Raw genomic sequence first — 22,734 nt, forward strand, 5'->3', positions numbered from 1 at the left:
TAATCTAACCTTGGGTCTAATCTTGCCACTCCTGCTTTATTTATTTGAAAAATGCCAGTGTGTCATGTGGGTAAGAACTGAAAAGAACATGACTGAAATCAACCCACCTGTATTCAACGCTGTGTGGCAAGAACCTTTTTTTTTTTTTTTTGTCCCAGATGCCTCATTGTAGTGATAAAGGAGGAAGATAAAACAATTCAATAGGCCTTACAGCTGCCAAATCTGGTTTTGGCCTTCATAGTTTGCAGTTTAGGTCATTGAGGGCATGCTTAGATCACTTTGAACTGGCAACTGGGGAATGGCAGCAGGAAAGGGTAAGAGGCAGGTGATGAAAGTCAGCTTATAAAGTTAGAAGTGCTTTGGAGAGATGGAAATAGAGTAAAACAAGATTTTGTATCACATATGTTGGTACTGCTAGTTTAAAATTTATTAAAATCATGCACATGGGAAGGGTTTCTGTAAAACTGTTTTGCCTCACTCCCAAAGCTTTTATGAACAATATGGAGTTTATCACACACGACGGCTCCCGTCATGCTCCTGTCACCCAAACGTCACCAAACTGCAATGGGAGCCTCCTGGTGGGATCGCTCATGGCGCTACGCTTCCGTTTTCATCATGGAAGCATCAGTGTATTTGTTAGAAAAAGGGCCCTTTTTAAATAATGGATCAAATCATTATTTAAAAAGGGCCCTTTTCCTAACAATTATGAGAACGCTTCCATGACGAAAATGAAAGTGTAGCCCTTTAATAGCGCCAGGTGCAATCCCACCAGGACACTCCTGTCGCAGATTGGTGATGTTTGGGCAACAGGAGCATGATGGGAGCCCTTGCATGTGATAAACTCCATTGTTTTCACTTGGTGTATGAACAACAGTAATGTTGGTGGTTATCCGGCCTCCAAAGAGAGTGTGTTCCGTTACTATTGTGCTATAGAAGAGAAGGCCCTGTTGTGTGGCAAACAGCATATTGACCTGACTGGGCATAGAGTTATCAGAAGTATGAGAAGTGTTTTCCTTTAAGAAATCCAATTGGGCAGACTGGCCAACTGAAACTTAATTCTGGACACTATCTAGTTTTAGCCCCCCCCCCCCCCCCACTGGTATACATGTATCACATTTGTCTCTGTTTGTGTAATGTAATACTGTATGGTTTTAACCTCCCTTACACATGCAAAGGTATCTTAATCCAGATCAGGGCCCTGCATGCTTTCTTGTAAATAAACAAAAAGCTGCTCAGTTGCACTCCATTTATCTAACAAATTGAGTAGTTTAGCTCTCAGTCACTCAGAATGTTATGTGTAAGAGTTCCTAGCAGATTAATGCACAAAGTGAGCTTGAGAGATCCAGAAAATTGCCTGTTGTTCTTAAAACTAAAGCTCCTTACACCTCATGAATTGTTTATATATAATATCAGCTGGTAAGCTCTCCAACTGAAAGGTCTGCAGCCCTTATAAGTACTTAATAACTTGAATGACTAAAAAGCTTAGTCTTGCTGAGCCCGCTAACCTAGAAGATAAAGCTGGCTGGCTGGCTGCACTTGAAGCCCCTAAATGCTTAAGAGCTTCAGTTCATAAAGTTGTTGTGGCTTTTGGAACCAGCTGTCCCCAAGGAAACACACAGATTTGATAGGGAAAACTAATCTTTATAGCCTTGGAAACTAATATTTGAAAAATGACAAAACTTCCTTCACCCTTTGATTTGTTTACATGCTCAGCTGGTGTATAAGAGATTTTGATGTCAGTTAACACCAAGGCTTGGAGAAGTTATATTTTTTTGGACTGTATTCCCACAGAATACCCCAGCAGACAAGGAGATGAGGTAAGGGATTTTATAAGTTGTAGTACAAAAAGTAACTCTTCCATGCGCTGGTTAAAACCAGAGGAAAAGAAACTCTAGAATAAGTAAACAAGTGTGATTTCAGATTTTATGGGTCAACTGCACAGCCACCTCTACAGAATTTTACGATGGGAGCACCTATAATTTGTAGCCCTTCCACATTTTCCCATTGCGAGTTGCTTTTGTGAAAATCTTTTAAGAGAAAAAAGAAAGAATATCTGCACTATTTGTTTTATTTGTGCAAATAAACAAGGCCACTCACAATAGTGCTCCTTGCTTATTGCCACTACCTTCCAGGCAAAGTACAAAGTGTAGGTTATTACCTTTGAAGATCTACATGGTTTGGGTCTAGGTTACCTATGGGATCACCTCCTCCCATATAATCCGTCCCATACACTCAGGTCCTCTAGGGGATATTTGCTTCAACCGGCTGGGATTAGATTAACAACTATCACCCAGAGGACCATTTTGACAACTGCCCCTGGACTGTGGAATGATCTGCAGAGAGAGATTCAACATTTAAACATGCTGTCTGAATCTGAAACAATATTACAGACCTATCTCTACCAACAGTTGATTTTAAACCTGTTGCTTTTAAACTATGAATTTTAAATTGGTATATTATTAATTTTATGTTTAGTGATTTTTAGTGTATCTTAGGTCTATGTGTTTTAACTTAATGTGTTAAAAGAGTTTTATGTATTTATAACTATGTTGTACCCCATTTTGAGTCATGGGGAGAGGCAGGGAATAACAACAACAATAATAACAACAATAATGCTGTTGTTGTTGCTGCTGCTGCTGGCTGGTCCTCATGGCACAACCTCCACATCCACTCTCAGCATCTCCAGCTTTTTGGTCATTGTAAAAAGTAGCCAGGGTATGTGTGTGAAGTAAACTGTATGACATCTTAAGTAACTTGGCTAATCATTATCTAGATCTCTTAACAGTGTAGGTGATGTGACCGATCATTAGTTGGATTTCTTCAGGGCCTCATCATTATTGGCTCTGGATGGCATGAGATACAGTCTGGGCATACCTTAAAAAAGAAAAGATCAGCAGTCTAGACCCTAACTCCTTGCTGCCGGTTGCATGCTCTCTGCTACTGGGTAGCAATGATGATGATGAGTTAATGGCCATGAGCTGGAAGTACTGAACCACACAAGTCCCATGGGGCTTATTTGTTCTCATATGTCCTTGAACTGAAAAAAACAAAACAAAACAAACCCATCCTTTGAGAGGAAATAAAACATTACTGCTAGTGCCAGGAATTGCAGATTAATAAGCTAGAACAATAAAAACATCTGGTTGTTCCTCCACTCCCAAGAACTACAGTTACGAATACTGCTGCCATCTACAACATTTACTTCTCTGGAGAAACCCCCTGGGGGGGAAAAGACATTGTATATTCAATAACTTCTGAGGAACAGCAACAACAAAAAAGGAATGTGATGTTGATGCACTCAGGGTTGAAGAATAATTCTGTTGGCATTGACAGTCTTCATAAAAGTAATCTTTTGTACCTTTTCACCTCGTGCTGTGAAGAACTGCATTTCATTCTGATCTGCATGCTAGGAGAGTTTACAGAGTGTTTTGGAGAAACAATGGGCCCATTTAAAAATATATAAGCTGAAAATACATGAAAAGTTAGTTTAGTTAAAGGTGGAAACATATTAAGTTAGGTAAAATGTGTAAATGTGCATTTTATGACGAAAGTATAAAGATTATGCATAAATTTCCCTGGTTGGGGAGTAATACAAAGTCTCACAAATCAGTATGAAAGGACTGGAAGAAAATGCAGGTGGCATTTGAGGAAATGCAACAGAATTTGGACTGAAGGATGTTTACTTCTCTAATCTTGCTGCGTGCAGTGTGAGTTTCTTTAAACGGGAAAGCAGATGCCATGGAGGTGAGGAGGATCAGTACTATAGTGTGCATGGAGTTACTCTTTCTCTCCTGCTGGAGCGCATGCTCTTTCAAAGCTTTTGTTAGCCCTAAGAATGAAACTTCCATTGATGGCAAGAAGAGCTTTCTTTCAAGCAGTAGTAGCAGCTTTGGTGCAGTATGTACTGTGGGACCAATGTAAGGGAGGAAAAAGTTTCTTTACCTCTTCTCTTTGTTGCTCTGTCATCCTGATTCTGCTTGGTTCCCTGTACATGCTATTTCTGGTTATAAAATCTCCATTCTAATAACATATTTGGCATTAAATGTAGTTTGCTCTAAAATGGGTTGGAACCAACTAGTCTGAATGTTGTTGGACTGCAACTCCTAGCATTCCTTGCTATTGAGAGTGCTGGCTAAAACTGATGAGAAGTGCTGTTCAGCAACATCTGGAGGGCTACATGATTCCCCTGCTTGCCCCAAAGGGAGGGGGGCAACATTTTTGGCTCCAAAAATCCACATTTGTGGGCACACCAAGGACTACACATAGGGTTACCAGATCTCAAGATGTTGCCCAAAGTCTCCAGTTTTGGTGGGTCACTCCAACAGGCAGGGGTTCATGTTCTCCAGTTTTCATGGATTCGGCTCCAGGCAACAGACAAGGCTGCAAGCAAATCTCCGGTCAGTAGTCATTGGTCATTTTAGCTGCCTGTGTAGTTTGCTGGACTTTGCAAGGGTTAATTGATTTAAATCAGTTCTAGCAATTTGCAAAGACACTTAATTTGCAAAGAGGAAAATAGATTCTGTCTATATCTGTGTTAGCATGGCAACTTTGAATAACTGTGGTTGCTACTTAATGTATAGTATAGAGTCTCAGTCTTCCTGACATCACCAGGGACTGTCTCTAGGGCTGCCTTTGCACTGCAGGAATAATCCAGTTTGATACCACTTTAACTGCCATGGCTTAATGCTATAGAATTCTGGGACTTGTAGTTTTGGGATACATTTAGCCTTCTGTCTCAGAGAGCTCTGGTGCCACAACAAACTACAATTTCTATAACTCCATAGTGTTGAGCCATGGCAGTTAAAGTGGTGTCAAACTGGATTATTTCAACAGTGTGGATGAAGCCTAGGTCTCATGTTTTGGCCTAGAAATTTTCCTTTTTCCTTCTCCCTTTCCCTCTGCTCCTGATCATATTGATCCTATTGGTATGCTTTTATTATAGTCACAGAAACTGTAATTGTCCTGGTGTGGCTAAAGAGATATTCTAATATTGAACATGATTTGTTTTGGGTTTTCCCCCCTGATCAGGCAGCCAGTACAATTTTGAATAGGTTGTTGGTAGCTCAGGGTGCCAGAAAAGTTAAGAGAAGCTTCCTTCTGAGATCAGTATCAGTTATTATTCATGTACCTCAACTTGTGGCCCACTCTGAACAAGTGCTTTAATAAGATCCAGAAATCAAATGCATGCCACCCCAGCAGAAAGTGTAGGAGTGAGGAGACACCACAGGCTGTCTCCAACTTTAAGCTATGGAGACAATTTAACAACCACTTAAAAGTTATGTTTTTTTAAAATAAATGACTCCCCTCCCCTTCTTCTTTAATGATGCATTTAATTCACTCCCTGCCCTGCACATATGCAGAGTATTAACTTAAAGGAGTTTCCATGAGTTTGGGTAGCATAGGACTAAATGCCTGCTGGACTGCATAATGTTAAGAGGTTCTTTAAAGGAAAGACATTGTGTGTGTTGTTGAAATTAAGTCATTAATCTCCTCCCTCTGTCCATCCGTTTATCTTCCCCATGTCTTCTTACTTCAGGCTAATGTGTCATAAAAAGAAAACCTCAAGCACATCCTGGTGTCTGGAATTTGGGGGACTGGGTGTCTGCTTGCGTCTTTCAGTTCACTGTAGCATAGACAGTCTTTCTTGGCTGCCTTCTGGTAGCCATGGGAGTATCTGGAAGAAAACAACACAGTCTGGACACGCACTGAGTCCCGATGTCTGGGTGTCTTCCTTCTATCTAACTCTTACTGGCAATCAGAATGTTTTTAAAGGGCTGTTTAAAAAAAAAAAAAAGAATTAAGGATTTTGTTTTTGTTTTCTTTGCCCAAAGGCCTCTTTTCCCCAGTGGGAACCTGCTGATGGTTGCCCATCAGCAGTGAGCTTGGTCAAACGCAATGTGAGTTAGGCCAGAGCTGGTACTGGGTAAGTTCATTCCTTACACATATTAGAATTGGAAACATCTGAAGGGGGAGGAAGGATGTGTATGTGGCTTCGACTCATCTGTCAACTTATGGCAACCTCATGAATTTCATAGGGTTTTTTTAGGCAAGGACACACAGAGGTGTTTTTGCCAATTCTTTCTTCTGAAATCTAACCCACAGCACCTGGTATTCATTGGCAGTCCCCCATCCAATTACTAACCAGGTCTGACTCTGCTTTTCTTCCAAGGTAAGTCAGGCTCTGGTGTCTTCAGAGTAGAGATGTGGGAGGGATGCAGGGAGCACCACATAACACTTTAAGTAGGAGTGATACTATTGCCACCCAAACATCTGCTTTTTGGTAGAAATGGACTGTGGAATTCGCCTGCATCCCTTTAAAATGCTGAAGAGATGGTGTGAGTGAGGTAAGACTCAGTGGGAAGAGAAAGGAGAGGCCCTGGTTTTTTTTTTTAAATACATTTTTAATTAAAAAGAATTATTTAGAAAAAAAATATTCTTTTTACATTTTCTTTTAAAAAAATCAGATCTCACCAAATTTTCACTTTAACCACATGAAGCTATGGGCATGAAAATACATTTGGGCTGATATTGTAATTTAAATGTATAATTTTAATTTTGCTAGTTGCTTTACATCACAACTATTGCCATTACATTCAGTGATATGTGGAAATTATTATGTATAAGTAACATTAGCACACACACAAAAAAATTACCAAGGATTCTGTATGGTGTGGTGACATCCTGAGTTACTGCACTGGGTGACACCAACCCTAGTGACCCCACTGGGTGTTTTTATGGTAATTGGGAGGACAGTGGGGAGCAAAGGTATTATCGAGTAGAAAGGGTACAGAGCAGAGATAAACACCCTGTGGCTCTCTCACCATCCCTTACCTCTGTGCTAGTTACGACTAATGGGACTTGAAATCCAACAACATATAGAGGCTCATATTAACCAGGCAGTGTTTCTGAAGTTGACTCTTTGAAGAAAAGGTAACAAAATAAGTTGGATTGTTTTGTTGTTTCTTTTTCTGAAAATATTACTACAAAAGTGTGAGATCAAGAAGATTAGATAAATGTAAAGATTAGTCTGAGAACACCACTAAGGGAAAGGAACATGGGGAAGAAAAGAGGCAGTGTTAGAGTAGTTTCTAATCATCCTTACTTCCAGCACTATTTTATTGGCTCTTTTTTCAGCATCTATCCTTTGCGGTGGAAGGATTGAGATGAAAGATTGAGGAAGAAAGATGAGAATTCCAACAAGTGCCATGAATATCTCTATCCTACAAAATCCTAGGATTTATAGTTTGGTGAGGTATTCTTCCTAGTCTGTCAGAGTACCTGGTGCCTCACCAAACTACAAATCCCAGGATTTTGTAGGACAGAATCATGGCAGTTAAAATGGTGCCAAATTCATAGAGTCATAAACTGCTTTACTTCTGCAGTGTGGTTACACCCAGAGGGGAATTAGTTGCCTCCAATCCCCCCACCCCATCCCTTTTAACCAGCTAGAGAACATTTTTGTTTCAATGGCAGGGTTGTCCATTTAAAAATTACATTGTACCGGAGAAATGTCCACTTATTTCCAATAGTTTGAATTAGAGCTAAAGTTCCAAATGCCCAGAACCTTACATTTCTTGTGCAGTGACAAGAAACAAAAAATGGAAACAATAAATATCTCCTTCTTTAGCCCCAGATATGGGATATAGCCCAGAGATCTGTCCAAGGATGTGCAAGGTTATGAAAAAGCCTCAAGAGTTGGAGGCAGCAAAAGACACATTGGCCTGTTACAGACAGCCCAAATAAAGCTGTTTCGAGTCACAGTGGAGGTATGGTGTTTCAATGATGCATGCATCCGAAGAGTCCAGAAGCCACACCAAAGCCACGCTCCAGTCTTTAGGGCTGGAGCATGGCTTTGGTGCGACTTCTGGACTCTTAGGACTCATGCATCATTGAAACACCATACCTCCACTGTGACTCGAAGCAGCTTTATTTTGGCTGTCTGTAACAGGCCATTGAGTGTCTAGAACAGATACAGGTCTGTAGAGGCACAAATGTGAAGCTGAGATTAAAGAGATCTGAAAGGCTTACACAGCTATGACTGACTTGCATTGCCAAAGATTCCTCACACAGAGCACAAATCTCTTGCCATATTGAGTAAAAAAATGTTTGAAAGCTGACTACGCTCTTTGCATAATACCTAACCTATGGCAGTAATACCAGGAACCATATCTTACATGGCCAATTTTCATTAACTTGGACTAATCCATTCTCTAGTATCATCAAACCGAGCCTCCAGCAGCTTCTGTAAAAAGTCAGGAAGAATGGCAAGCCCCAATAGGCAAAGGTGAAAAACCTGAGCTATCCCTTGATATTCTTAGATATCAAAATAGTTTTCCTTAAGCCCTGATAAATTGATAATGTCCTCTAGTCTAATGTTGATTATAGGTTTGCCAGGAAATTCCAGGAGCTGTAGTGCAAAAACAGGTTGACTATTCCAGGTTCTGTGAGATAATTCCATGATGGCCACTGTGGTTTTCCAATAGTATCTGGTAGCACCCATACCAATTGGGTATTAGCCTTAATATTTTATTCTTTGTTATTTTACTGCCATTCTTTCTAATGAAAAATGTACTAGAAGTGTATAATTCAACAGTTTACATGTTTTATGAAGACTGTCCATCTGAAGACAATTCACCAATAATATTTTGAAAAACCAGTATTCAGTGGTCCCTTGTTATACGCTGGGGTTTGGTTCCAAGATCCCCCGTGTATATCAAAACCTGTGTATGCTTAAATCCCATTCAATATAATGACATAGCAAAATGGTGTCCCTTATAAAAAATGGAAAATCAAGGTTTGATATTTGAAATTTATAATTTTTCGGAACATTTTCAAACCATGTATGCTTGAATCCGTGTATAAAAAATCCGTGTATAAGAAGGGCCAACTGTACCTAATTTGAACAGTGTGCATGTGTGTGTGTGTGCATCTGTGCGTGCACGCCTTCAAGTTGCCTGCTGACTTATGGTAACCCCATGACTTTCATAGGGTTTTCTTAGGCAAGGAATCCTCAGGGGTGACTTTGCTATTTCCTTTGCTTAAAATATAGCCCACAACACCTAGTATTCACTGACTGTTTCCCAGCCAAGCACTAACCAGCAATTATGTATTCAAGTCTTTTACTCCAAGTCTCAAGTCAATTCTCAAGTACCTACCTTCAAGTTGAGTCTCATGGTTTTGCAAGATACTTTCAAGTCAAGTTTCAAGTCGAATCTCGAGTCATAAATCAATTTTAACAGAAAAAAAATGGAGGAGGAGGTGTGTGTTTCCAATGGACGTGGGGGATGGAAAGATGGTATCCAAGTTGTTGAAGTAGACCAGTGGCACCAAGGGGGCCGGAGGAGTGCAAAAGTGTGTGATTACTTCATTTGGCTTGGGGAAGAAGCAGGAGGAATGTGAGAACAAATGACAAACTAAACTAGAGGTTGGTGGTTTATGTCTGCTCAGCTGCCTGTGAGAAATGCTTCCCATACTTAGTGGAGTCTTGCCTGATGATTCAAAAAAGCTTTAGATTATCCTACCACCTCAAGCCTATTGCCAAACTTGTTTGCTGTGTTCCCTTCCAAAAAAGGCTTCTTGCACTCTCAAGGGGCTGTTTTGCCTGCTGCTAGGAAAGTTTTTTAATTATTCATTTATTTATTTGCTGTATTTATATACTGCTCTTCAGTCAGAAAAGCTCTCAGAGTGGCTTACAGATAGTTAATTAGACATTTCCCTGCCCCCAGGCTTGCAATCTAAAAAAGAGGTAACACAGAAGGAGAAGGGAATGGCAATGGGAAGGAAAATAATTCCAGCGATTCTTCACTCCCTCCAAGGCATGGATCATGGCAGATGGACTGGAGGGAGGCCTCTTCTTCTTTAATTGAGCCAGGCCTGATTAAGCTGGCTGTCCTTTCTCTCCCTCTGAGGCCAGATGATGTCAGATGGAAATGCTTTAGAAGACTCCTTGTCCTCCATGGCTAGTAAATTGGTAGCTAAGATTATGCAAGTCTTGGGTCAAGTCAAGTTGAGCCAGTGTTTCATTTGTGGCAGAGTCGAGTACAAGTCAATTCATTAAAAATCAAACAACTCAAGTCTTCATCACTGTTAATCCAGGCTGACCCTGCTTCATTTCCAAGATCAGTAAAAATCTGGTGCCTTTTGAGTATTTGCGCTAGCAATGGTTTTATGTTGCCCTAACTAAGCCTTGACAATTGAATGTTCTGAAATGAATTTCATGCTTTACATTTAATTATCAAAGTGACTATAAAAGTTTTAGGAATAGTGATGATCTGGTAGGAGACATAAGATGCATCTGGAAGATATCACAGCATTTTATAGTAACATGTCTATCCATGGTTCACATTGCTGTTGCATATGGCATTGTCAATACTGCCATTCTACTAAGATGCTTTAACTTCCCACATGTTAATGGGCCGTATTCTCTCTTCCTCAACCTGTGCCGCCCCCAGCCCTATTTGCTTCATGAGGCATTCATTTAACATGTGGAAGATCTTTGCCTTCTCATCTATTGTCTGGCAGAGGGATTCAAAATTAGTTCCATGCTATTTGTTTGCTAATATAAATGCCACAGTTTTGAAAGAATTGAGGCTGAGATGTGTTTGATTTCCTTAACTCATGAAATGAAATGATGTAAAGGCTGACTTGTTCCATGTTGTTTTTCTTCTCTCTTCCTTCATCTATTTCTCACTTTGTGAGATTCAAATGTGTTGGTAAATGGATCTGAGGACTACTGTACTAGGCAGAATAGTTATTCCTAAGATCCTAAATTACTATCTCATCAAAGTACATCCCTTTGAATTCAATAGGACTTGCTTCCTAGCCTGATGCAGCTACATGGAAGACAAAATGAGGGCATTGATTTCATCAGAATTCTCTCCCCCACATGAAAATTTCCTTCAGTTCCTAAATTTCTAGCAATACAGAGAGTGGAACATTGAAAATCTAAAAACTAGAACTCATATATTTGCTGTGTTCAGGTGGTACCTTTGCCCACCCCTTTTCTTTGGTTGCCTGAACTCTATTTCTAAATGTTCAACTAATATAAGTTACTCTAATGCTAGAAATTTAGGAACTGAAGGAAAATTTCATTGAGGGGCAGAATTCTTATGAGGGGGGGCAATTCCCTTATTTTCCCCCTTCTCTCCCATAACTACATTTAAGTTTAGGGTGATAGCCATTGCTTACTAGTGAAAATTTCCAGCGATGTTTAAAAACGAAGCACTCCATTGTATTCCAGAGTTTGGAGTTAACTTTTTTTTTTTTAAATTACAACATCCAGAGTTCTTCAGCCAGCAATGCTTTTCCAGTTGTTAAATCTTCAAATTTCCCCTGACTGGGCTGATAGAAATCAGTATCCAAGCATGTTATAAAATAACCAAACTCTGCTGTTGGCTTTTTGAAATGTTGCTTAATCACTGTTCACAATATTCTGGAAATGTGGAGAGGATGTAATTTTTAAACATTACCTACATTTCTCTGAGTTTCTTTCTGTATTGCCTCTGTCGATAGAAACCTGTCAAATGGCCATCTGTACCTTGCATTGTACAGTGGCTTTTTGCCCATGCAGTAATAGTGCAGAATATTATTCATTTCTGTCAGTGTTTCCACATTCAGTACTTGGCTTATATAAAGAACCACAAGATGTGAAATAAATGGACATTACAGCTAGGATTATGCATAAGATTTCTGAATTTCTAGTCCAGGATTTACTGTGGTCTCTAGTGTCCCATGCATCATATTCTGAGAAGAGGGAGAGACAGAAAGCACCAGTAAAGGAAACCTATTTAGCACGTAGATCGTGTTGTATGTTGTAGTGACAGAGAAGTTGTCAGAGGACTTAGTATGCACCAGTTTGGTTCTGTTGAATACTCTGTGTGTGTGTGTGTGTGTGTGTGTGTGTGTGTGTGTGTGTGTGTTAATATTGGGGGGAAGATGTGTGCTTTTTTCAGGGGGAATAGTATAAATTCCTCATCTTATATGAGGGAGGTTATTTTAAAAAGGTGAGTAAAGGAAATATAACAGAAATATACAGACTTATGGTGTGGAGAAAATTGATGGGAGATTTTGCTTCTAGAATACTAAAATCTGGAATTGCCCAATATAGTTGAATGGGACAAGATTCAAGACAGGTGAAAGGAAGTAGTTCTTCATATGGCATATAGTTAAAGCTGTAGAACCCACCATTACAAGATGTAGTGGAAGCTGTCAACCCAGGCCTCATTCCCACTACAAAATAAATAATTTTTAAAGTCGAATCAATGAAGCGATTTAGTGCCAAATAAACATTCACACTATTTGAGCTGTGAATGAACCTACCCGTTTCAATTTAATCCACTTCATGTTCACATTCACCAATGGATCGATTCAACATTGAGTTGCCTCACAAGGGTGACTGCGCTACAGGAACCGAATCAAATAGACTGCGCATTCACACTTGAATCGATTCATTTCAAAAGAAGCGAGGAATTCTGTGGATCCAGAAGAACTGGATAGGTTTAGTGATTCCCCTCGACAAACCGTGCCAGAAATTCAGAGCAAGTGTGAACAAGGGCCATTTAAACCATTTCAGATCGGTTTGCAACCTGTTTGTTATGTAGTGGGAATGAGGCCTCGGATAATTTTCAAAGAGGATTAATCAAATTAACGAGGGAGGAAAAATGCTATCAATAGCTATTAGTTACAACGACAATTTATTATTTCCATTATCACAAGCAGTATTTCTACTAATCTCTTTGTGGTCTGCTTGTACATAGTAAGCATCTTGATTGTTAATGCAGAAACAGAAGGCTAGACTAGATGGTCTTTTGGTCTTTGATCCAGCACATCTCCTCTTAGAAACACTTTCAGTCCTTTTCCCAACCTTCTTCTAATTTTTCGTAAAGGTCATGGTGTTTTCAGCCAATAAAACCCTCAATTAAAAGAATATTCTTTGGGCTTACCCTTAGATTCTTAACATATTGACCAGGGGTGGGGCATATGGCTATCCAGATGTTGTCGGACATCTAGACTGTATCGATATTGGTGAGGGATGATTAGATTTGCAGTACAACTGCATCTGGAGAGCCACACATTTCACCACCTGAAGTTTTGGATTGGCCATTTTATTCCCCTTTTTGTAATGCTATCAATCTGACAGATGCACTGATGTTAAAATAAGAGAGAGTCATTGTAGGCAATTATAGAGACTATAAATCTTACAAAAATAAAAATAAAAATAGATATTAAAAGAGATCTCTCTACCCTATAATTATAATTTTTTCTTGAATAAGAATGATTTCTCAATGGATCATCAAAATATGGTTTCTTTACATTGCATTTAGTCTCTTTTCAAATCTCCCTTCTCAGTTTCAAGCCTATGGGATATTTAAAGTAGTGCATATCATCATGACTATAAATTGAGGTTGAATGACAAGCTTCTATAGATGTCACATTCTGGATACTTAAATTGTACTCTTGGGTCAAACAAGGACTCCTGGAAATATTTCATGTTGCTTGCTTTTAATGCTTTGCTTCCATGAGAGATTCTGTAGAAGGTGATTTCTTGCTTTATCTCTACACTGCTCATAACATCATTTTATGGAAATACTCAGAAGACAACTTCAGTATGGATAATTTGTGCTGACAACATCATAGGGATATTTCTTAGACTAATGAAACTGAAGCTGTCGTGAGCACTTACTTGCAAGTAAGCCCCACTTAATACAGTAGGATTTATTTCTGAGTAGACTCTGGGTATATCCAGACTGATTAAAAAAACCCAGAAAGTCCCCAATTTTATTCCTGCCCTTTCTGATGTTAGTTTGGAGGTCTATATATGTTTTGTTTATTTCAGAATATTTTCTCTCAGCTGCCAGTATGATCAGAAACTTTTGATTCCAGCTTCAAAGGTTGGTTTATTTTAATCCAGTATAAAATCAGAAAAGAACAGGAACAACACCTGGGACTTTTCAATCAGAGACCAAGAAGGTAATTAAACTGAACCAAATCTGTCCAGTTAGTACATACATAGAGACATTGATCTACTCAGTAAATCTGTACAGTGGACCCTTGTTATACGCTGGAGTTTGGTACCAAGATCCCCTGTAAATAAAATCCATGTATGCTCAAGTCCCATTAAATATAATGACATAGCAAAATGGTGCCCCTTATAAAAATGGAAAATCAAGGTTTGATATTTGAAATTTATACTTTTTAAAAAACATTTTCAAACCCTGGATGCTAGAATCTGTGTATAAAATATCCATGTATAAGAAGGGCCGACTGTATATGCATTTATGCCACTATCTTCAACATTCTTCCCATGTGCCTCTTCCAGAGTTGGATGATTACAGGTAGAAGGAGGTAATGGGAAATAGTAGATAAACACTCTAAAAATATTCCTTAATACCAAACACAATCAAATGATAGAAAATGAAGCATAGCCTCATGGATTACAGCAATGCATGTGGTTATAATTTTTTGTTTTAAAAAATGACCCCATCCCAACCCCAGATTCTAATCACCAATCAAAGGCTTGGAAAAGTTAATTCAAAAACTTGGGAAAGTTATTATTATTTTTTTGGAATATAACTCTCAGAATCCCACAACCAGCAAGGCCACTGTCCATGATGACTGAGGAATTCTGGAAGTTATAGTTTAAAATTAACTTTTCCTAGCTCTCAGATTAAGAGAGAAAGAGACAATGCAAGTCGCCAATCAACAGTACTGCCTGTCCTCTGAATGCTGGAGATATTAGCCCCCCCAAAAAGGGTTGGGGGAGAAACGGATTTGCTCCCCAGTGATTTAGTTGATGTTTTCAAACCACCAAATGGTTTATTCTCCATCTGTACTTGCTTACAAATTGTGAAGTAGATGGTAGGGTTTGCATTTTTAACATATTTGCAACATTTTTGCGCTACTTTTTTTTACATCAGTCATCCAAGCAGGTTGCAAGACATAAGCCAGATAAGCCATTTCTTCTGCATAAATTAATACTTAAAACCCTTTTAATCTTGCACTTTGTTTTACTGCTTCTGCCTGCCAGCTTTATGTTTGTTTGTTTTTTTAACGTGGCATTTTATGTTGAAAATGTCTTTTTCCATCATGCCTTGGTCTCAGCAGTTGATGAAAGGAAATCCTGCTACCCCAACTGCCACTGCAGTTTTTCTCTGAAGAAGAGAAAAACAGACAATATCTTCTGGACCTATCTCCTTAATCAAGGGAAGTAATAGTGCCACTCTATTCTGCTCTGGTCAGGCCCTACCTGGAATATTGTGTCCAGTTCTGGACACCACAATTTAAAAAGGACGTTGAGTAGCGTGTCCAAAGGAGGGTGACTAAAATGGTCAAGGGTCTGGAAACCATGCCCAATGAGGAAAGACTTAGGGAGCTGGGGATGTTTATCCTGGAGAAGAGTAGGTTAAGAGGTGATAGGATAGCCCTGTTTAAATACCTGGAGAGATGTCATATTGAGGAGGGAGCTAGCTTGTTTTCTGCTGCTCCAGAGAACAGGACCCAGAACAATGGATGCAAGATCCAGGAAGAGAGATTCCACCTCAACATTAGGAGGAACTTCCTGACAGTAAGGGCTGTTCGACAGTGGAACACACTCCTTTGGATAGTAGTGGAGTCTCCTTCCCTGGAGGTTTTTAAATAGAAGCTGGATGGCCATCTGTCGGGGATGCTTTGATTTAGAGTTCCTGCATGGCAGGGGGTTGGACTGCATGGCCTTTGTGGTTTCTTCCAACTCTATGATTCTGTGATTCCTGTGTGACTACCATCCCATCTTCCTCGCGCATCATGTCCTTTTGAGATTATAAACCTGAGAACAGGGAACTGTGAAATTAATGATTTGCCAGCAGCTCTGGGAGTCCATTTGGATGAAAAGTTATAAATATTCTAAATAAATAAATAATAATAATAAAGAAAAAAAGAACTGCACTCATCAGAAAGGACAAACAGCATGGAATAATACTGTATAAGATCACTAATGAAGCTAAAGCAGCTACTGGTTCTCTGATTATGGTCTTTAGAGTATCATGGATGAGGTTGAAAGACAATGGACATAAACCATGGTCTGACATCAGTAATGGACTGGATAAGGACAAACAAACTGAAACTTAATCCAGACAGGACAAAGGTATGCTCCTGGTTAGTTGGAGGCAGACCAGGGAATAAGGATTCAGCTTGTGACCAATGTGTTTACACTCTCTCTGAAGACACAGATTCACAGTTTTTTAAAGAACAGGTTAGGGGTGCTGTAATGTTTTAGTAGCTATTTTAAGAGCTTTTAAGTTTTTAGTTGCTTTTTATTATTTTATTGTGTGACTTGCTTTAATACTATAATAGTTTAATTCTATTTTAATGTTCACTTTTTGTATGTTTTTATTGTATTTTTCTTTTAAATTGTGAGCTGCTCTGAGTCCCAGTTTTGGGGGGAAAGCAGGATATAAATAAATGTGATAATAAATATTGAATTTTGCATAAAACCATCTAAGGAGATGTACTCTAAAAACTGAAAGAGTTTGGATGGGGCATTATGTAGACAAACCATAGTTAGAAAAAACATGTGCATGTGTATTTGCTTGGAATGAGATCAGAGAAACTTGAATGGCTTAAATGAAACCATGGTGCCATAATATTCATAACATGTCCATAACATGGACTTTCCATAAAAAAAATGAAAGAGTGCTTTTAAGTGCCTGTAGAGACAAGATTTCTGCAAGCAGCTACCTACCAGATGCTGATGGTTAAGAAGGAAGCCCTGCTGACTTAAGAAGGAGGAGTACAGACTAAGAAGATTTTCACATGACATCGTTATATTGTTCCTTTATGGTCCCAAAGTGTAGTGGAATCATCATAACAGATAGACGATCTGTTGTGACGATTCCCCTACACTTTGGGTCGATAAAGGAACGATATAACGATGTCGTGTGAAAATCTTAAGTGTTGTTATTGAAAGTCCAGCTGGTGGGCAAAAATAGGTTCCTGATCTTTTCTTTGGGGGGGGGGGCTCCTAAGAGCAGAAATACAGGTATAGCTTAATCCTAGAATGAAGATTCATGGGGAAATGGGTGAATGATGGAATTGACCAGTGTGTGAGTGGATTACCCCCATGAAAAACATATTGGCAAGAAATGTTGTACATTATGCTGGTTTATTATTATTATTATTATTATTAACCTTTATTTATAAAGCGCTGTAAATTTACACAGCGCTGTACATACAATCTTTTTAATTGGACGGTTCCCTGCCCTCAGGCTTACAATCTAAAAAGACTCGACACAGAAGGAGAAGGGAGTGGTGGCCAGCAAGGTATTGTGGTTTCAATGCTGGACTATGAATCTAGAGACCAGTGTCCAAATCTCCATGGAAACTGCCTGGGTGACTTTGGGCCAGTCACATTCTCTCAGCCTCAGAGGAAGGCAACCACAAATACCTTCTGAACAAATCTTATAAAGAAAACATTATGATAGTTTCACCTTAGGGTTGCCGTAAGTCAGAAACAATTTGGAGACACACAATAAATTGTACTTTCTTAATCACAGAATGATAGAATTGGAAAGGACCAAAAGGGCCATCTTGTCCATGCTCTTCTGTGCAGCTAATCTAGAGCCAAGAGATGGCAATGCAACCTCTGTTTAAAGACCTCCAATGAAGGTCTTCTGAAGCAGTTCATTCTACTTTCAAACATCCTTTATCATCTGTGAGTTCTTCCTGGTGTTTTAGGTGGAATATCTTTTCTTGCAGTTTGAATCCATTGGTTCATGCCCTATGGAGCAGCAACAAACAAGCTTGCTTCATTATCTACATGAACTCTAGGAAGGTTTCTACCTATCCAATGCATCTATGTCAATTCTCAGATTTCTTTAGAAGGACAATTGAAAGTACAAAGTGGCTGTAATTTTAATTCTTGCCAGTATAACCACAGAATCGATATAGATGTAAATATATCACCTGTATCAGTGTTGTGTACGTATATATGTAAATGTCACATTTATAAATAATTATAATATTTTGTGCTGAAATATGAGGCCATAGGCATGCCTAACTCCCATTGATTTAAATTAGTCTTGTATGTGCATAATTGTGCACTGGATTGTGACTGAAGGTTTTGATTTACTGGTTTTAATATTTGACATGTTTGATTCTGGTATTTAGTATGTGAATAAACCTCATGCACTTAAATATAATTGATTTTAAAATGCGGGGGGTGGGGAGATGACAGATGTTTGGAGAAAATACTATGGAATTTAATCTGCTTACAGTGTTACCTAGTTTTCTCTTAATAGGGCTGTCCTTATAGGAATTTATTAGAGTTTAGCCTTGTAGCAGAGTTAATCTCAGATACTGCTGTGGTTAGATAGTGGATGCTCTTACTAAGTCAGTAATTTCTACCTCTCTGAATAACACTAAACAGCAATAGCTTTCTAAATGATTTTCTGCAACAGTAGTCTATCAGGCAATTTTGGAAGAAAAAACCACAGTCAAAGTTACATTCACACTGAATCCATTGAGCTAAACAGAGTTTCTACATTGATAAAAACTCCTTTGGATTCCAGTTCACCAGCAGAGATGGTAGCATTAAATTTGAGCCACAATGTAATATAGTTCATGGTTAGGGATTTCTTTGCAATTAAACTTAACATCTTTTTTTTAACATAAACTTATTAGGGAGACGAAATCACCCTTGCTCTACCCTTCACTGCCTTTCTCCACTTGTACAACTAAATGGAACTCCCCCCCACCCCCAGAATATATCTGTTTTTAAAATAAACTTGTGAAAGTTAGAGCCATGCTGCATTTTAGCCCATGGGAGAATAATATGAGTGGTCTTTAAACTAAGGAAGATGGGAAAAGATCTGTCTCTGTGCGTGGGTAGAAAGTTGGCTTAGGCCTTCAGTATAATAGCAGATAATTTAACTAGCAGACATTGTAACCATGCTACTCCTGATTAGTGATTTGGCTAATAAGGGTGAGATCATGGAAAATGCTAATGCAGTGCCTTAGGAAAATCCAATTACAATGTAACCTAATTCAATTCAAACTCTCAGCAGGTGACCAGTGTTTGTGGGAAGAGCACCCCAGACTTGGGGTTGTAGTGAATGCTGCAAACAGACAGGCGTCTGTGTTTCGGATGCTAGCACCAACAAACCTCATTTCATTCCCTGCAACACTTTGGTTCAGCTAATTGTGGAGGGTACATCTTCAGTTTGTGAAGCTTAACTCATTATCATTGCATTTCATGAAAACAGAGATTAATATATGCTAGCAACACTGCAAATTGAAAAAAGTGTAAAAAGGAACTCCAGGCATTTTGCAGTCTTAATGTGCTCTTTTTTTCTCTTTCTTAGTGTCAGCACCTGGCTTTTAAAACGTTGCTGCCAAACAACCGACCCTTTAAATCCCAGTGAAACAAATTGTGAGAAACTGGAGGAAAACCCCTACCTTTCTTGTACTCAGTTGTGGAATAATATACTAGATCTTCAGCTAAATCAGTGCTAAACTTTTAAAATATGAACACATAATAAATTAAACAGGTATTCCTCTACAGTCACCTTTTAATTTTTATTTTGTTCTTGCAAGCAAGTATTCAGAGTGGCTTATTTTAAGAAATCCCACCAATTTGTCCAGTGACTGCAAAAAAGAAAAAAAATGGGATACAGAGACTGCATATTAAATAAAATGCAACTGGGGTGAAATTCTGCTTGCTACTAGAGAAATGGGGGAAGAGATAGAACTGGGGAACGTGAGAGATTATTATATTGAATGTGGAAAAATGGTAGGTTAAAATTATTATTGTAGGTCTAGCATGTATGGCCATTATAGGATGAGGGAGTCAAGATACAACATAATCCTGTGGGATATTACAAAGGAAACCATTTTATTTGTAACAGCTACATAGTGTTGACACAGCATGATATCTAGTGATACATATAATCCAGTGGCACTCCTTTCCAGCCTGGTTGCAGAAGGAAAACCTAGAGTGACAGGTTTGGAATAGTAGTGGATGTACCACTACTGTATGGTTTCTCTGTCACTTGGGAGCCCAACAGTCACCTAGCTAAAGAGATGTTAAAAAGGCACACCAGCCCTGTAGCCCAAAATTGGAACCAGCCCCATGCCACACTGCTGAAATTGTGACATCCAACTCTACCCCAATATTACACAATGGCCCCATTCCCACTGGCTTATAACACGGATCAGGACGCTAATCATGGGTGCATTGTTCCCATTTGAGCGTGCACTCAGTCCACACTGCTCCGATATCGTTCCCATTGGAATTCGAATCTGACTCCCATGTGATCAAATTATCCTGAAAAAACCCAAATCAGTGGTTCATAAACCAGTTTAATGTAACAGTACATTTTCAGCGAGTTTTCCTGTGCCTCCTGAGTCTGATTCGTGGCATACGAATGGGAACAACAAGGGTGTCTGATTCGGGAACTTGGGGATGGGAGGAGCAGTGCTCAAGGGCCTGGCCTGGGGGTGTCACCCGCTTGTTCTCTTTCCTGCATTACTGGCGCCATTTACCGCGTTCGCATAGCCTTTCCCCCGATGAAGTGAGAATTAGGGTAAGGCGATTGTGCTAAATTGAGCTCCAAACGCAGTAAACACATTACTCCCCCTGCAACCTCTCCCCTACTCCACATTCATAGACCGACGTGTGAGGAGACCCATTGAACACCATTTTTTAACTATTATTTTTTATTTTTTTATTTTTTTGCCTCTGCCTGAGTGCCTGAGCAGCAGATCAGCTTTGCATTACATGCCTGCATGATCGCCCCCCCAGAGAGCCCAGGGAGCAATGGGGGAGGCAAAGGGATTTGGGGTGAATAGAGGCTCCCCTCTTTCCCAGAGGAACTATGGGAAGACACAAGAGAGCCTGGGACCCAAAGGGGTTTGGTGCGAATAGAGGCTCCTCTCTTTCCCAGAGGAACTTTGGGAAGGCACAGAAGAGCCTGGGATGCAAATGGATTTGAGGGGAATAGAGGCTCCCCTTTCCCTTTCCCAGAGGGGAAAAGCGCCTAAGCGACTGCTTGGCTGTGACATCAGGCACTTAGGCACTTGATTGACAGCTGCTTTTTAAAAAAAGAGGTCCCAGAAGGACAATGGGAACGGGGAGCAAAATAACCCGCTTCAAATTACCACAGGGAAAATACCAATGGGAATTAAAACAGGGGTAAAAAAACCTGGGTCTATTTGCACCTGTTTTTAATGGGAACGATGGGTCAGATTCGATTACGACTCGGAAAAAAAATCCGAGTCAGAATAGCAGCAATATACATCGCATTATAAGTCAAGTGGGAATGGGGTCAATATATCATCAATAAACAGTAAGGAAAATAGGGTGAATTGGTGGGAATGCAATGAAAGCCAGAATGCTATAGGAGTGGCAAAGCACAGCTTTTATCCTTCACAGATGGACCTGAATGAAGTCTATACTCCTGGAAGTATGACTTACCTGTCCAATATGTCAACTAGCTACCTGACTGACTGGTCTTACCCAAAGTGTATGAGCTTCTGGGAAGAAGAAAGGCACTCAGCAAAAGAAAGTGGTGACATGCTGTCACTCCAAGCCGCCCTACAGCCCTGCAAACTACCTAATGGTAAACTGGGGGCCATAACTTAAAAATTAAAAAGCAGAATATTCTGAAAGAGCCATGTAAAATCATGATCACAAATAGAATACAATATATTAAATACATCCAAAGCATAGAAACCTAGAAAAACAAAACTTGTAATAATAATAATAATAGTAATAATAGTAATAAAATTTATTCATATCCCACTTCTCTGTGTAGCACAACTGGGGCAGCTTATATGTTAAAACATACAATCCCCAACCCCAATATCGCCCCCCCCAAAATACAATGAAACAATTCATAATTTAAAACATACATTAAAATAACAACAAACCAATAAACAAATAAGGCAGTAGCTATGGCAAAAATCGTAGATATAGTGGGTTTAACTGTATCGGTGACCGATAGGTGGGCTTGGAAAAATTACTTTTTCAGAATATAACTCTTAGGAATTGTCCTACATATCCTGGCCATGGCTATGATGGCTACATGATTTTGGAAGCAGTATTCCAAAAAAGCTTTTCCAAACTCTGCATGAGAAGGAGGAGGAGCATCAGGCTGCGGAAGACCACATTGCAGTCCCCATAGTTGGAGAACTGGTACAAGAGCCTTTATTGAAGATCTCAGCATACAGACAAGCACATGAAATCATGTACTCTTCTCTGAATTACAGGCTGCATCATTTTGTCTTGTTAATGTGAATGTGGAATTCACAGGGCAGTGCTTATTGTAGAATATGCATTTTTGTAGTTTTATTATGTGTCTTCAGATCTGCAAAACAGAAATTGTACTTGCGAATTTTCCAGATTTAAAGATAGTTGCATATCCATGTTTGACTAAAGAACAGTTTCTAATTTAATATTGCTGTTGCATTTTGCAAGCCTATGAGACAACTAAGACAAAATAATATTTTTCCTCAATTATTAAAAAAAAACTATCCTTAATGTGAGTTGCTGATTGCTTGTGTTGTCCCCATTCATATTATCCATAGCCCCAGGGTCACTTTTGCTGTTTTATAAATGGGCAACATACAGGTGCTTCCTGCTGAAGCAATGCATGTCTGAGCCAGGAACCCACAGTCTAAATATGTAGTGAACTGAGGAAGAAGGGATCATTTTAATAAAAGGGGAAGAAAAGAAAGTAGGTTTGACTTCTTTTATATTAGCTG

At 39.3% G+C, this 22,734-nt stretch overlaps 1 long non-coding RNA gene across 1 annotated transcript in view; it reads left to right on the forward strand.

The window, feature by feature from the left end:
- Positions 1 to 1,599: 1,599 nt before the first annotated feature.
- The window catches only part of LOC149313011 (uncharacterized), a 30,915-nt gene continuing 9,780 nt past the window's right edge, over positions 1,600 to 22,734 (forward strand). The window contains exon 1 of the long non-coding RNA XR_016281450.1: positions 1,600 to 1,817. This is a non-coding gene — a long non-coding RNA (uncharacterized LOC149313011). The remainder of the gene's footprint in view (positions 1,818 to 22,734) is intronic.

Source organism: Sceloporus occidentalis, unplaced genomic scaffold (genome assembly GCF_023333645.1).
Source record: "Sceloporus occidentalis isolate IW3139 unplaced genomic scaffold, rSceOcc1.0.p SCAF_5, whole genome shotgun sequence".
NCBI classification, from domain to species: Eukaryota; Metazoa; Chordata; class Lepidosauria; order Squamata; family Phrynosomatidae; genus Sceloporus; species Sceloporus occidentalis.